Source organism: Numida meleagris, chromosome 1, assembly GCF_002078875.1.
Source record: "Numida meleagris isolate 19003 breed g44 Domestic line chromosome 1, NumMel1.0, whole genome shotgun sequence".
Lineage (NCBI taxonomy): Eukaryota > Metazoa > Chordata > Aves > Galliformes > Numididae > Numida > Numida meleagris.
Genome location: NC_034409.1, coordinates 51,104,413 through 51,119,322, shown reverse-complemented (window position 1 = coordinate 51,119,322; position 14,910 = coordinate 51,104,413). Strand labels below are relative to the sequence as shown.

General features: G+C 47.7%; 1 long non-coding RNA gene across 1 annotated transcript in view; it reads left to right on the top strand.

Moving 5' to 3' along the window:
• Positions 8,268–14,910, top strand: part of LOC110392496 — a 32,823-nt gene continuing 26,180 nt past the window's right edge. The window contains exons 1-2 of the long non-coding RNA XR_002434430.1: positions 8,268–8,346; positions 8,899–9,097. This is a non-coding gene — a long non-coding RNA (uncharacterized LOC110392496). The remainder of the gene's footprint in view (positions 8,347–8,898; positions 9,098–14,910) is intronic.

Sequence of the window (14,910 nt, the reverse complement as noted above, 5' to 3'; positions counted from 1 at the left end):
GGGTCCCTGGGGCATGGGGTGTGCGGAGCGTTTGGCAACTGGCACGGGGAGCACATTTTGGTAGCTGCTCCCCAGCAGCGATTCCAAAGGACTTTGGTGAAAAAGAACCAGGCAAACAAAAATTTATAAATATATATATATACATAAATATATATATATATATATATAGAATAAATACTCTGGTACCGTACCTCAGAGGCATGGGAGAATGCAAGCAATACGGAATAGTCCTGCCCTAGGGCAAGACCTGGACCATCACTGCAGAGACTACAACGACAAGAAAAGGCCATGGGGCTGGGAGGGACGGGACCCTCCGGCCAGGCAACCGCTGCCTGGCAGCCATTTAGTTATATACATATACATATAGAGAGAGAGATCAATTTATTTATTTTTTTTACCGAGAGATTATGAATTTCAGAAAGTGCTAAGGAGGACCAAGTGAATGGGGGCTGAAGGAGGTGCTATGCAGAACTAAGGAGGGTGGGTGAGGTGGGGTGGGATGGAGGGAAGTGGGGTAAGCAGCTAGGGAAGAGCACCCGGGGCTTGCCTCGTCTTTTTCTGGGAACTTTCTTCTTGTTCATGCTTCCATTTCAAACATTAAAAACCATGGGTCAGGTCTTCAGGTCTAGCGTAAATTGGGCAAATGGTGATTGTGCGCTTCTCTCGGTGTAGAGCAGTGGAGCTCTGGCTCGAGTGGGATTCGCTGCTGATTTACAGCAGGTGAAAAGCAAACAGCTGTGGAGTACAGGAAACAAACAGAGGTGAAAAGCCTGGCTTTGAAGGGAGTGCGAGAGCACAGCAGGCATGCTCATGGGTGGAGGGGAAGTGAGCTCCACAGTGTACTTGTGTTGCTGTTTTGTTGGTTTTCTGCTTTTCATTTTGTTCCAAAGGAAAAAAAAACGCAAGGGTTACAGGGAAATCTGGAGCAGGAGAGGGAGGGGGAGGTAAAAAAGAGAGGGGAAATTGCACTTTTCTCGTTCATTTGCAGTAATTGTGATATTTTCTTTTAGAAGCCCAAAGGTGCAAAAACCATCTCTAGAGAAACCTGTTATTTTTGTATCTATAGCTATATATATATATATATATATATAAAGAAGACAAAAACTAGAATTCTAAAAAGGACAAATAAAAGCAAAGGGGGCTTCAACATAAAATGCAGTGGGCCCTCTGGCTGGATACCAGCCCTGCCCCAAGTCCCAGCTGAAAGACCCTACAAGAGCATCCTTGGCTCAGTGTTGGCTCTGCTTCTTCTCTAGCATCACCTCCATCCTCTGGCATTTTGCATTGGTGTTGCTGGGACCAGACCCCTGCTCAGCAAACAATGGCAGATCTGAGGAGCAGAGAACACCAGCTGTGTGTGTGTGTGGTATGGGAGATGCGAGGGTGCTCATGTGTGTTGTGTCCTGGCTGGCTCACTGAATGGTAAGAAGGGGAGATGAAGTTGGAGGGAGCTGCAGCTCTCCTTGCCCTACATCACAGGGCACCATCTGTGTGCTGCGGGGTGGCTGTGAAGGCAGACTGACTCCTTGAACTGAGCCCTGCCTCAGGACCCAGGATTCAGTCCAGCAGATGTGATTCTCTCCCACGTGGCTGCAGAAGGATCTCCAGGGCCACATCCCCTGCTCCCCTTCCAGCAATGTAACCTCACGCACTTCCTCCTTTGCTGGGGCCAGCCTGCATCTCCCCTGGTTTTGTACCCTGCCCAGGTTTGCGGGTGGGTAGGAAAGGGCATCAGAAGCCACCTAGGAGGGGGGCATAAAAATCTCCCATCCCCTTTTTTTCTGCCAGATAAAGAGGGCTGCTTCCACAAAGCTTTCCTTGCTGACATTTGAGGCATTTCAGAGAGTGGGTGGCACACCACAGACTTTCTGGTTTTATCATTACCTGTCTGATTTTTAAGCTGCTGCTGCATCTTACAAACTGGAATCGTAAACAGTAATCACATCAAATGGGAGAAACAACAGAAAGGAAAAAGATAATTGCTACATGGACTTGACTTATTAGCTGAAAGGAGCGTTTGTTGTCTTCTTAGTGTGCACACTGACTGCAGGGAGGTCAGACCTGTGGGCAGAGGACAGGAGAGCCCAGGTCCTCCTCCTTGCAGAACGATTGCTGGTCTAGATTTATTAAAGCAATAATAAGGGTCTTTAAATGCCTTTTTTGCACTCGTTGTTCTTTGGGTGAGTTGCCCCTGCCCACTCCCCCACGAGCAGAGAGGAGAGATGAGGCACACAGAATCATAGAACGGCTTAGATTGGACAGGACCTAAAACATCATTGAGCTCCCAACCCCCCATCATTCCCTGTTCTTAGGGAAGGAGGGCAGTCAGTCTTTAAAACAGCTGAACATCAAACTCAGTCTGCATGAGATTTCCAAAACAAATTAACCAAAAAACTGAAAAAATAAAATCAACCCAAACCCTTCACAGCCCAACAAGTAGATTGTTTCCTGCAAGGTGGCCATAAGTCCAGTTGGACTAGTTGATCTTAGTGGTCTCTCCAACCCTAATGAGACTATGATTCTATGATAAGGGGACTTGGAGGTAGGCCTCCAAAGTGCTAGAAGCTACCCTGCTATGTTGCCATGATAGACATATGGCCTGCATTTGAGATAGATGGGAGGGAAGAGGGGTCACACCCTGGGAAGAGGTCACCCCATCAGCACTCCTCTCTCATTAAAGGGAATAAAGCCCCACTGAAATGCAGGTGATGCTGGGACATATCTCAGAGGGTCTCTGCAGGTCTTTGTTCATGTGGTTGCTTTCACCACCTCAGCGTGAGCAAGCAGCAGGAGGGACAGATGGATGGTCAGTCAGAAGGCCTCAATTCCTCCTCTGAGGAACTCAAACCACTTGCCTTCTCTGCAGAATCCCCTTCATTTGCTTCGCAGAGGTCCTTGAGTGTCTGCACCACTGTTCCTCACTGTCCTGTGGATCCTGCTACTGTTCCAGGGTGACAGCTCCATGTCTCCATGTCATAGTGGGAAAAGCAGTGTTGGTGGCCTCATGGGGTGACTTACAGCCCTCAGGATGTTATGTCCATTTATTCTCAGTACCCTCTGGCAGTGAGTTGCAAGGGGAAATCTTTGCTTCACTATGGTTTGGGGATTGTGGCAGTCCTTCTGCACCGTGTGAGTTCTCCCCTTCACCTCCTGCTGGGGTCATGCCACAGCCTCTGCCTCCCTGCAAGGACATTCACCCTGAGCTGTATGACTTGAGCAGAAGGCTTCTGGCTTTGGAAGGAGGTTGCCATGGAAACAGAAGACTAGGTTATCTTTAGAGAATATTTTGTCTCTCTCTTTTAATTATTTACCAACTGCTTGAAGAAGAAGGAGGAAACATCCATCCTTCCCAAGGAGGACACAGGATGCTAACACCCAGCAAGAGCCTCATGTATCTGCTGGGGCTTCCTGTGGTGGGGTGGGCTGCAGGCTTTCTCTCCTGCATTTCCCAGGTCTGCCCAGCTGTCAGCACTGGCAAAAACCTCCATCATCACCCGCCCACCTTCCAGACAACACCTGATGGCAACCTAGGATGTGCCCAGCCTCCCATACTCCCACTTCCCAGTGGGGACCACTTTGCAGCAACTTCTGTTTGGATGCTCCTTGCTGTCACCAGCCCAAGATCACTCCTTTTTGTCCTACTGCCATGCCTCCTTCATGCCCTTCTCTCCCCTCCACCTGCCACCAAAAGCACCTCCTCACCCTGATGGATCCTCATCCATCATTATGTGATGCCAAGCTCCTCCTTATGCTCACATGCTGCTGCTGTGTCCTTCTTCAGTTCCTGCACTGCCAAGCTGGATGCATTTAACTGTTTTCATCTTACCTTTGCCATCCAGTTTCTCCACCTCCTTTCATCAATTTTTGCTAAGCCTTCTGTGTATATTTTCTCCTAGAACCATAGAATCATTAAGGTTGGAAAAGACCTCTAAGATCATCTAGTCCAACCATCAGCCCATCACCACCATGCCCACTTTTTGGCCAGCTGGGCACACTGCTGCCTCATGTTCAGCCAGCTGTCAACAAACACCTCCAGATCCTTTTCCTCTGTACAGCTTTCCAGCTGCTCTGCCCCAAGCCTTTAGCTCTCTATGGAGTTGTTGTGATTGAAGTGCAGGACCTTGCACTTGGTCTTGTTGACACTCATACAACTGGCCTCAGCCCATTGATTCAGCCTGTCTAGGTCCCTCTGTAGGGCCTTCCTACCCTCAGGAAGACAAACACTTCCCCGCAACATGGTGTCATCTGCAAACTTACTGAGGGTGCACTCAGCCCCCTTGTCCAGATCATCAGCAAAGATATTAAACAGGATGGGCTCTAGTACCTACCCCTGGGGAACACCACTCCTGACCTTCTTGCCACATCCTTCAGTTCAGCTCAGTGTAGTTCATTGCATCTGTAAAGCAGCACCCATCCAGAGTGGTTCCCACCTCTTCTTTCAACCAAACTCCTCACCTGCTCCAACCTGCCTATGGAAAATGCACCACTATTCAGTATTTTTTCTAAGCCCAGGGACCCTTTCCCAGAGCTGCCACATGAACAAGGTGTACTGCTGGAGTTACTTCTCCTGGCTCCTCCATCTTCATCTGTCTTCCTCACCCCAGCTACCATTAGCTTAAAAACATGAGAAGCACTGATCAGTGTGCACAGTTATTTATCATGGAAAGTCAGTAGCGCTGTGCATTTGGTGGAGTACTGGAACAGGCTGCCCAAGGAAGTGGTGGAGTCACTGTCCCTGGGTGTGTTCAAGAAAAGGGCAGATGTCACACTGAGTGACATGGTATAGAGTGGTCACAGGGATAGGTTGATGGTTGGATTAAATAATCTTAGAGGTCTTTTCCAACCTTAATGATTCTGTGTCCTCTTCCAGTGAGATGTCTGTGAGGCATCACAGGAGATGTCCTTTGCACCCACAATGAGAGCAAAAGGTATAGCTGCAATGGTTTGAAGCAGAGTGTTATTTTGGACAATGTGCTTCCAATTGCCAACTGAAAACTCAAAATTTTATTATGGAGATGTGGTGGTAAAGCAGCTTCACTTTACTTGTTCTAATTACCAGAACTTCATAGAGAGGAGGAAGATTAAACCCTGCAGATTTTCTGGTAGGCTGCAGTACAAAACGTGCAGCACACCTTGTAGGAGGTGCTCGGTGCTTTGCAAAGACAGGCCCCTGGATGTACGCCATCCAGATCAGTTTGTTTGCATGTGATCTAACTTTCCAAATATTCCTTTCTCTGGTCTTCATGAATACTTTATTTTATGAGATGAGCCTTAGTTCTCAGTTTTTCCATGTTATTTTTGTTCCTTGCTAGGCACTGGTTTCCAGTAGGAGCTCAGTATCTCAGTATCTTTGAATTATTATTCATTTCTTCCCTCTCATTTTGATATATATATTTCTTCTAGCACTTTTCCCTTCTGCATATTTCCAAGCCCCATGTTTATTTCTACTAGGATCCTGACACACTTTGAACAAGAGCTGGCAATGTGATATACAATATTTATGCCTCCCGGCCACTTCCAGAGCAGATGTGCTCAGTTTACAGGCGACGAGTTCTCACTCCCATCAAACCCAGCAGCCCAGCCATCACACTGCAGCGTCTCTCCTGCTCAAGGAGCTGTCTCAGCAATCAGGGTTCTTCCCTTTAGCTTGCGCAGCTGGTGGGATCACACAGATGACAGGATACGTGCCCCACATCAATGCATTTCCGAGAACATTTTAATAGAATCATAGAATGGAATCAGTTGGAGAGGACCTTAAAGCCCACCCATTTCCAACCCTGTCCTGTGGGTGGGGCTGCCACCCACCAGCTCAGGCTGCCCAGGTCCCCATTCAACCTGGCCTTGAACCTCCAGGGATGGGGCACCCACAGCTTCTCTGAGCAGTCTGTTCCAATTTTCCTGGAGGCCAGCACACTTCAGCCCACACACAAGGGGAAGCATCACACAAGAACCTAAGGTACGTGATATGTGCACAGGCAAGTATCTTTATTACCTGCCAGTCCTCACGATAAGCCTTGCCCTTGAACTACCACAGCTTGAGATATGAAGTGCCAGGTGGGCTTTCCTCTAAAACAATCACTGTCACCTTTAGCTGCTTCTAATCCTTGCTGGGATGATAGCAATGAAAGCAGATGACCCCATTTCTCCTCTCAATTAAGAAGTCACAGTTAATTTACGCTCCCATTTACACACTTCTCCTACCTCTGAGCCTTGTGAGGGGTTTGTTTAGAGATACAATCTGCTACGCATATGCTGGATAATAATAGGTATTTCTAAGAAAGAGTCAAGAGTAATGTCAAGGGGTGGCCTGGATAAAAGTTCTGTTTTTGTGTGTGTATGTGTTTTCTCTACTTATATATTCCCCACACGTGCACACCTAAAGGTACACTTATCTTTCTTGCAAATCTTTAAAAATGACCTCCCATTGAGCACAAAGTTAATAACATGTGAAAGACTGTTAATCACAGTTGGCCACTGATTAGTTTCTGCTGTTATATTAATCCCAGACATAGGAAATAAATTAGAAAATTAAAACTAAAAAAAAAGTAACCAACAACGCTGTATTGCTTGCTGCCTGTTACAGAGCCTTTGCCTCCACCCAGGGCTGGGGCTGCTGGTTCCATCCCATGTTGGCTGGGAAGCAGCCCTCCCTTTTGTACTTGGATGGATATAGTGCCCATAATGTTTATTTGTGTCCAACCAGGCAAAAATACAGCCTGCGTAACAAAAAGGTGGAAAGGCCCGAGGGGAATTTGCACTAACGATGGGGAAAGATAGTTAAGGGTCTGGAGGAGGTGAAGATCTGGCTCCTGGCTTGAGACTGGGCTGATTTGCCCCGAGGGATGCCCTGCAGGTACGGGTTTCTTCCCTCCAGCCTCCTGCTGGCTGCTGCTGCATTTTTCTGCTCTGTAAACCCTGCAGGAATCAATGCGGCAGCTAAAGTGGCACTTTTGACATTTGAAGGAGAATTATCTCAGAAGTGAGTATATAAATCTGATTCATCACCAGTCCTGATGGCTCATCAAGTCCCTGACAGCAGCCCCATGGGTGCAGCACCCATCGGCTCTGAATGTGCAGGTAAGGTGGGAAGGAGGCAGCCTGTCCAGTTGCATTGTTTGCTTTGCACTGGTGATGATGCAGTGGTATCATTTTCACACTAAATGCTAATTTTCTGCTTTGCTGGCCTCAGAATCGCCTCCATCCGTCCCCTTCATTGCAGCAATTAAAAGACCAGGTGCTTGATCCGAGACGCTAGCAATGAGTGTGGTTTTAATCAGTGTGTGCAGGAGAGAGAGAGATGAATGCATGAGAGTGAGGGGTGGGAGGGCCCTCTGCTTCAACCGCAGGCTGAAATGTCCCGCTGTTGTGGTTTCTTCCCCCAAGGGAAGGAGGGGCAATGTCACGTTAGTCCTTGCTGCTCCGCTCTTCTTGGGGCACTTTGGTACTTACGTCTGTAGGATGAAGACCATCCTGGCTGGTCCCCAGCAGAGCTGTAGCTTCCTGCTACTGTCACCCTCCTGTGAGGGCAGGCACCGTGGGAGCCACCACAAGGTGACAAAACATCCCTGAGATACAGAACCACTATCAAAGGTGCGGGAGCTGGTGTGTGAGAAAGGGGGGACTGCATCGGTGGAACAGAGACAAGCTCCCCGGGACATTTCTTCAGCTGCCCATTGAGTTTATCCCAAGTCCTTCCAACATGCCACTCTCCTTCTGCCCTTGTCTCTCCTGAGCTCGTGAATGTGGCTCCGTAGGTGGCACAGGGGCAGGGAGGGAGATCAGTCACAAGCCCCTTTCTTCTGATGTGGTGTCTGTGCAGGTCTCCTTGCACACCGGGAGCTGTTTGGCTGAGCCATTTTCCTCAGTCCCACCACCCGTTTTCAGCATCACTTCTGCTACATCCTCTGCTGGTGAGACTGATACATGTTGCTTTAGAGTCTTGAGAAAGAAGACCACGCACCTCCCAACCATGTGTGGTCTGGGCAGGTCAGAGTTGTTTTGCATACACAGATCGGGTATAGTGCAGTTATGGAAGAGCTGGCTTTGCCAAGTATGGCCTACAAGGTACATACACATGTATTTTTGACATATTTTTGGCACCACAACATAAAAAAGACAAAAACTATTAGAGATTGTCCAAAGAAGGGCTAGAAAGGTGGAAAAGGGCCTGGAGGGCAAGATATATGAGGAGTGGCTGAGGTCCCCTGGTTGGCTCAGCCCAGAGAAGAGAGCCTCATGGCAGCTGCAGCTCCTCACAGGGAGGAGAGGGGCAGTGCTGAGCTCTCCTCTCTGTGACAGCGACAAGGCCCGAGGGAACTGCACGGAGCTGCGTCAGGGGAGGGGCAGGTGGGGGTCAGGGACAGGTTCTGCACCAGAGGGTGGTGGGCATGGAACAGGCTTCCCAGGGCAGTGGGCATAGCATTGGGCCTGCTGGAGTTCAAGTGGCATTTGGACAGAGCTCTAAGACAGAGGGTTTGGATTTTGGGTGGTCCTGTGTGGAGCTAGGGGTGGGACTCAATGATCCTTGTGGGTCCTTTGCAAGTCAGGATACTCTATGATTGTGTGATTCTAATATCAGGTCTAACACATGCCACATCAGGTGTTTGGGAGCACCTTTAGAGCTGCATGCATGGCTGAAACGTGAGCATTTTTTGTGAAGTCCCAATACCTTTAGATAACCAAGTCCTTGTCACTTCTGGTGGCAAGTGCTAAGAAAGGTGGGATTTATCCAGAAACAAGGCTGCCCCATCACTCAAGAAAGACCCACTTGAAAACTTGGCAATAACGAGGAGGAATTGGCTACCAGGCCAAGGTCATTCACAATTAATGAGGACTGAAAGAAGCTGGAGGTAGAAGCAGACAAAAAAGGAGAGAAAAGAGAGTTTCTTTGTTTTTCAGGATTTCCTTGATTGGTGCCGGTATGTTTCCATCAGAGGAAATAAACAAACCTTCTCTTGTGAATGCTGATGAAAGCCAGACTGGTGCTTGGCCACTTGCAAGGGTGTGTTGCTCCTCTGTGTGATGCTGTGGCACTGCTTTCACCAAAAGCATAAACAGGAGAAGCCATGAGACATCCTCCTTTGAGTCTCAGTCCCAGGTATGCTCCAGCATCTACTGACTTCTATACTATTTCCTTCCTGCTCTCATTTTGTGATAGCAGCAAACTCTCCTGGTGTGTTTTATGTGATGTTCCTACTTGAAAGCTGGCTCAATCATTACTTTTTGCTCTCTTCGTTAATCTCAGGATTAAGAAACTGCCACGCGAGCACGACTTGAGCTTTTGGAAATGTTTTCTCCTTTTTTTTTTAATTAAAAAAAAATCTGCAGTGAGCATTGCTTTTTATTTAGAACTGAATTCATGAATTTTAACTGAAGATGGGCATGTTGGGCATTAATATATGTATAATTATGCAAAACCGCTGTTATGTCTCTAATGGAAATTAGATTCTGCCACCGAGGCTGTGTTTGGTGATAGTGTGTATCTTCATTTGTGCAACGTTTTTATTTATTTATTTTCCTAGCAGCATGACCTAGGATTACAGTTGCTATGGCGATAAGACAGTTAGTGGAGGAAGGAGTGAAAGGTAAATTTGCTCATCTTCCTGTGTAGCACTCGGGAGAGGGGTAGGGGGGGTGAGCTGGCAGCCTCTTTGCCCAGTATTGCATCTCAGTTTCTCTGTGCTTTAGGTGGGTTTAGAGATGGGTATTCCTGAGCTATAGGCCCAGAGTTAAATCTTGTGGCCATTTTCATGCATTTGATGACCTCCATTTGTTATTTTATGAATCCTAGACTTTGTGCTAGAGGTGCTGAGCACCAATGGTTCCATGCCCCCCCAAGTTATGCTGTGAATCCTTCCTGTTTGCTGTGGTTTGTGTGGTGGTGTTCCCTGAAGAAAGGGAGGTAGCATTCCTCTAAAACTCCTCCAGGCAGCAGTGTCATCTCTTGACCTGAGCAGCTGAAGTGCGGGGATTGTTTCAATGTTTTTTAATAGTGCAGGAAAACAGTGCATCTCTGTTGGCAAGGAATGTGCATATGGTTCTATCTAAGCGACTGCTCAAAAGTCCTCGCGTCTCTCCTGCCTTGCACTCTACAGCCAAAGCTGTCTTGTAGTTTGTCCTGTGTCATGTGGAAGTGCTTTCCTGCCATCCGGCCTTCCTCTTGTGTTGCCGCTCACACTTGTCTGTGCACTCATCCATCAAAACCATCCTCTCAATTTGCTTGGATCTCCTGGTGGAAGCACTTTTTACGGAAACCCAGGGTGACCAGCCTTAATGACTGCAGGACTTCAGGCAGTTCCTTGCAATTGCCCATGTAGAAATAGCTGATCTGTTCCTTTCTCCCTTTCCTTCTGAAGGAAGCGTGGCTGTTACCCCCCCCCCCACACACACACACACCAGTTTCTCCCAGTCCTCCCAGCAGCAATGCTTTGGTAACTTTGGAGCTTGGAGTTACGTTCTTCTATCAGGAATATCACAGGTTAACATATTGATGGGCAGTGAGTAAGTCTCAGGTTTTCACCAATTAGTCCCTGTCTAGCTTTGACTATCTCCTTGGACTTACTGAACTCTTTATTAGGTACGATTTTTCCACCAGAGATCTTATTACTGTGATTACCAAAAGACAAGTGTGTTTTAAAAGGGTCTCAGCTGCCCTGCTGCACTTAATGCTTTTCCCAAAGTGAACGCCTTGCCGGCTTGCGGCTCAACAACAGTGCAGCCACTTCAATGCAAGCAGACAGCTCTCTCCTACTCACTTGGATGGAGGTAAGGGAAATGAACTGGCTGACAGGGACAATCCTGTGCTTGTACCACTCTCTTCCCTCAAGGAAAATTCTTCTAAGCTGCTGAGCCTCTGAGAAGGGGTCATCATCATGCTCACACACCCTCCCACCCACGGCCATCAGCATCCATCAGTGGCTGCACACGATGCTCGCACGGTGACTCCAAAGCTGGAGGAGATGGTGGAAAAAACTGATGCATGATGTCTGGGGCTGACTAGAGAACAAAGGGATTTGCTTGTTAGCTTTAAGGGTGGGAGCTTAAAGAAGCTGTATCCTTCTGAGCCTTTTGGAGAGTTGTTGATGTCCTCTGATGGGAGAGAAGATAGCTGGAAGGCTCTTCCAGCCCAGAAGTTGGTGAAATACTAAAATAGCAGAGCAACTGCTTCACCTGCTCCTCCAACAGGAGTCCGTATTCCTCCCAAACCTCAAATGTAAACTCATAGAATGGCTTGGGTACAAAGGGAAATAAACATCTTTGAGTACCAACCTTCCCCTGAGAACAGAACAAACTTGCAGGTTGCTGCAGCCCAGTGAGACCGCTCAACAAAGCCAACTTGCCTGTTTTCTCCAAACAACAGTGCTCAGCAGCACAGGCTGTTTGACTTCTCCCTTGAGGACTGTTTCAAAGCATTGGCAAATATAGACTGGAGACTGGGGCATGCTTCTGTGTGCACAACCTAAGCAAGCAGGGAAGAATAAAGACCTGTACAAGGGGAGAAGCAAAGTGAAATCTCATATTTTTAGCTGTCCTTCCCAAGGTGAAGAAAGCAGCAAGGTGGGAAAAGAAATGTTTCTTTCTCCTGAGAATCCCATCTGCCTAAGTCCTGTTTCAGCTGTGCCGCATCTCACTGTCAATGAGATGAGGATGGCCAAGCTGTGGTCCCTTTCCCAGCCAAAGCTAGGAGTGAGCATGAAGTCAAGGCAGACTTATTCTGCAGCCTTTGGGAATTTTGGTTAATGCATTGGTTTGCCTGGTGGTGGTTCAAGTGTCAGATAGCAGCTCTCTACAGGTGGAAGCCTCTTGGTCTTAAGTATGCTGCACATCAGTCCCGATCAGCTGCCCACTGAGTCATAAGCACTGTGCTGAGGTTTGGGAGCAGTCTAACAGTGCTTCAGTTGGCATCTGCCAGTGACAGGTCACCAAAACTGATACAGCATTCAGCAGGATCTTCATCAGTCTTTGACTTAGGAGCATGGAATCATAGAATCATTTGAGTTGGAAGGGACCCTTGAAGGCTGTCTGGTCCAACTCCCCTGCAATGAACAGACACCTACAGCTCGATCAGGGTGCTCAGAGCCCCTGCAGCCTCACCTTGCATGTCTCCAGGGATGGGACATCCACCACCTCTCTGGGAAACCTGTTCAGTGCCTCACCTTCTCCAATCTGCTTTCTCAGCCTTTCTCAGGTCAGTACTGAGATGGAAGAGGTGTGTGTGTACATACAAACTCAGTGACTCTGGCAGCTGGGTATAAAGAGAGGGCTGGAGGCACCCTGGGTGGCTGTCACTGGCCTCTCCTCTGGAAGAAAGCATGCTGCACAAAAAAAAAAAAAAGATAATTTCATGATTCTCCTTCTGTAAATAGTTGTCATAAGCAGTTAAATGGGAGCAGCTGCGGACAATGAATCCTGGCTTGTCATTGTCCTTCGTCAGGAGGACAGCCCGGTCAACACTCAAATATCCTTTCCCTCTGTCCCCCTTTGCTGCCTCCGTGTGCTGCATCCTTATGCTGCCTGGGCTTTGTAAAGAGCACAGAGAGGCACGGCTGCAGCAAGCATATGCTGTGACTGTAATCTCAAATGAATTAGCCAGGTGCTTAAGGACAGAAGCTATCTCTAGGGGAGCAGTTAGATGCAGGATGGCTGTCACAGGTTTGGTTTCCCCAAGGAGGAGTGCGTGATGGGGTCAGAAGAGGTTGCAGCCTTGTTTTCACATCTCCAGATCTTGATGCAGCAGTGTGGTTTCATCGACCGACCCCTTGTGACCTGTCCATCAGATACAGATTTGTCATCTCCAGAGCCAACAGGTAGCCAGAAGAAATGTGGACAGAGCAGCAAGGTTCCTGTGTGCTTGGCAGGGAAAAGAGAGAAGTGATGAATTCTTCTGGTTGTAAGACAGAAGGAAATGGTGGTGTGTGGGAAGGATGCAGGATTGTCCACGTGCTTTGGGATCCTTTCTAGCTTCAGAGGTTGTATGCTGATTATTGGTCACAGCATAGCAAATAGGCAACAACTAGGGGCAAGGAACATTCTAGTGTTTTATTTAGCAAGAGCCACAAGATGTGGTGATGTCCCTTCTTAGCAGATGTCTGCACTCCAGAGTTTATTCGGATCAGAATTGGCTCCAGATTCCTCCTGGAGCCAATTCTGGGCCATCAGGGATGTGTCATGTCCTTACCCTGCTGGCGCATCTGAACCCTCGAATGGGAGAAGGACAGGAGTTGGCTGGGAGCTGTGGTGCATCCTCAGTGAGGATGGGCAGCCACTGCTGTGTCTTCCTCAGCTCTTTTTCTCACCCTAAGATTTTCCTTTCTCTCATAGAATAGAATGAAGAAGGATGAGTGTGTTTTTGGTCTGCCCCTTGGGTCGAGGGTAAGGTCTGGTGCAGGAGTTTTGTGCCCAGCAGCTGGGCTCCCACTGAGACTGGGTGCCTGTGATCATTAATGGATGGCAATGAAAAGCTTCACTGAGTGATGGAGGCTTTTGGGTGGGGTTTTGTTATTACCATTTATTTTATACATAGCTGTGAGATCTCATGTATCTTTGAGGCAATCCTGTTGCTTACGACTTTTGTGCTTTTGGCTTTCTATTCCCTCTTAGTGGGGAAGAAGCAACTGAAACACCCCAACCTGTATGCCTTCAGAATGCAACCATTTTCCTTGGTATCTGGAGACTAGGGAAGGATGAAAGGAAGGCAGGAGGGACAGACTGAAAGTGAAGACCATAGTCAGCTTTTTAATCCTCTTTAAATAGTAATTCCATGGCTGGGGAGACTACTGCAGCTCCACTGTCTTCCATGAATCTTCATGTGATTTGAAACAGCTCTTTTCAAGTGCTGCTTTGTCTTAGAAATTGGAGTAAAGAAGTCCCCTTCCCTTGCTCCATCTTTACCTGTAGCTCTCAGTAATGTGTACAGGAAAATCAAGTGAACCTGAGGGTCTGATGATAGTAGCATGACTTATGGCTTGCCATTCCAAATGAGCAACTTCCTGGAAGAGTAAATGAAGGCTGCCATGTTGTAACCAGGGTCTCTCATCAGCTCATCTGTATATATGCCCTTCTGTGGTGGGTCTGGGCAACTCAGGAGGGAGGAAACTACTGCTGGGGCACCAGGATTGGTTTAGAGACAAACTCAACACCAACACAAAAATCCAGAGAAATACCCTGTGCTTAGGGGCAGCAACAACTCAGGAGGCAAGGCTCAAGTCACAGTATGAACCGATGAGGACTGTCTAAAAGGCAGGTACAATCTTGCACCAGTGAGGAGAGAGTGAGGTGGGGGAGGGGGGAGATTGAAGGTGGTGAGAGCTGATCTAGCCAGGAGCAGTGATGTGGGGCTGAGCGGGGGAAATGGAGCCTGAGGATCAGCAGAGGATTACTGTTTTATTAGCCTCTGGATTAGTGTCTCAAGGCCAGACACTGTAGAATAGACTGTATTGAATTACTTCTTATCAGCTGGTGCGAACTGACTGGTGAAGGTCTGTCCCACTAATCTGCCTGGTTTGGGGAGGTATGTCCTGCGTTCAGGCTGGTGTGTTGCACTGAATAGCTTGGAAGGAGATGGCTTTTAGGAATACAAAAACCACGTGGAGATGAGAAATTAAGAGGAATGGAGGTTGAAAGAGGAATGCAGTAGTTGCTTAATTCTATCTTTTTCTCAAATTGCAAGGGCTCTCATCTCCAGATCAGCTCTCTCAAGACAAAGTTGAGATGTCTAGTCTTTGATTGCAATAGCTTTGATTCCAAAGCCATCCCATGTTCCTATTTATTCATCAAAGGTGAATTCAGACTAGTTAGATCTGCACTGGCTAGGTTAAAATGATATCCCCAGGTATTTTAGACCATGGAAAACAGACTATTGATATTCTGTGAGTAAGGAAGGAAAGCAGACTGCAAAGATAAGGCAAGTCC